The sequence below is a fragment of the Rutidosis leptorrhynchoides genome, chromosome 3 (genome assembly GCF_046630445.1).
Source record: "Rutidosis leptorrhynchoides isolate AG116_Rl617_1_P2 chromosome 3, CSIRO_AGI_Rlap_v1, whole genome shotgun sequence".
NCBI classification, from domain to species: domain Eukaryota; kingdom Viridiplantae; phylum Streptophyta; class Magnoliopsida; order Asterales; family Asteraceae; genus Rutidosis; species Rutidosis leptorrhynchoides.
Genome location: NC_092335.1, coordinates 397,697,886 through 397,699,503, shown reverse-complemented (window position 1 = coordinate 397,699,503; position 1,618 = coordinate 397,697,886). Strand labels below are relative to the sequence as shown.

The window sequence follows — 1,618 nt, the reverse complement described above, 5'->3', positions numbered from 1 at the left end:
TACATAATTTATGTGTTCGAATTTGTCACTACACGTCTTTTTTAGTAATATATGGTTAATTTTTTTTTTTTTTTTTTTTGAGTCATTTCTTACTCATAGCTTATAGTGTTAGTTGCACCTCTTTTTCAATCATGAAATTGTTGTTGTAGTAATAATATATTCATAAGAAGCTTTTAAGGTACTTAATGACCCATTTACTGCCCATCTTACCATGTAGTGACTTTATTTTCAAAATAGAACTTCGATACTAATATGGATTTGATAACTTAATGAATTCGCTATTAGATTTTTCCATGTATTTTGTTAGTGTTGTTGATGGTTTTGAATTTTAATAGTAAGTGGTGGTTGCTATTATGGTACTTCGACTTTTGCAGCCTCAAATTGTGTGGATAATTTGCAAAAGTCAAATAAAAGTGTGTTTTCATGTTGTATACATTTAGGAGTTATTAGGCTAAGCACTTGCATATAATTTTTGTATAGGAGGTTGAACTGGAGGACAACTTCGAAGCAGTAATTCATCAAATGCCAGGAAAAGCACCAACCAGTCAACCAAGTGCCTGGAAAAGCATCACCAATTCCAGTTTTAATAGGTAACTAACACACCTCTTCTCTTTCTTTTTCCTTGATACTATCATATAACCAATTACATTGCTTCTTTTTTGTTCTCTCGAATCTTTGATTTCCATTGCGTTTTTCTCCCTTTCTACTACTGCTAGAGTTTCATGTGCTCATTAAGATGTTTACAAAATGGTTATTGTTGTTGCTAACCATACAATTGGCTGTCAGTAAAGATATTGAGCTTTATTGTCAGGATTGGTCTCGATAATACTTAGTTGTTTGCATCTAAAAAGATAGTGCATCAAGGTGTGCTTTCCAAGTGGATAACTTATTATTCTTATTTGACAGATTACATGTGTTGTAAGATGCAAGAGCCTCATGTGATTGGTACATATCATCTGCCCTACTTGCTCATGAAGAGGTAGTTGTTAGGTAATTTGATATTTTCTGTTTGATATTTTGCTTAGTAATCATAATTGATTTTTGATATAGGCAACGAAAACAACGGGTTATATCCAACAAGATGAGAAATCTAAATAATAAGTCACACTCGTAATAATGGACGTATTATTGATGAAATGTCTACATAAATTGTGGTAATGTAAATTCTAAACATCAACCATCAACTATCAACTATCAACTATATGCTATATAATAATGTCTATTTGTTGAGCTGTTATAAATTGTACATTTCATGTATATATGCTCTAGGCTTCATTTCAAGCAGTTGCATTTGACTTAACTCAAATTTTGCATTTCTACGAGTTTCTCCTTTTCTTAATTGTAGATATAGATATTCTCGATTGTGTACTTGTAGGAAGACTAATGTGAAAATATCTCATACCTTAAATTGTTTCTTGTTAAAACTATATGTTATTTCAAAAAAGTAACGTTTGTGCAAAATTTTAATTACAAAATTAGATCTTATCTTATTGCTTATTGATTTATTCTAAAAGTAACTTATATATATATATATATATATATATATATATATATATATATATATATATATATATATATATATATATATATATATATATATATATATGTAGTACAATTT

The 1,618-nt window shown here is 28.8% G+C and overlaps 1 long non-coding RNA gene across 1 annotated transcript; it reads left to right on the top strand.

The window, feature by feature from the left end:
* Window positions 1-480: 480 nt before the first annotated feature.
* On the top strand, window positions 481-1,186 carry LOC139902779 (uncharacterized). The gene is made up of 3 exons (XR_011777678.1): window positions 481-590; window positions 907-979; window positions 1,051-1,186. It is a non-coding gene; the product is annotated as an uncharacterized lncRNA (long non-coding RNA).
* Window positions 1,187-1,618: the final 432 nt, after the last annotated feature.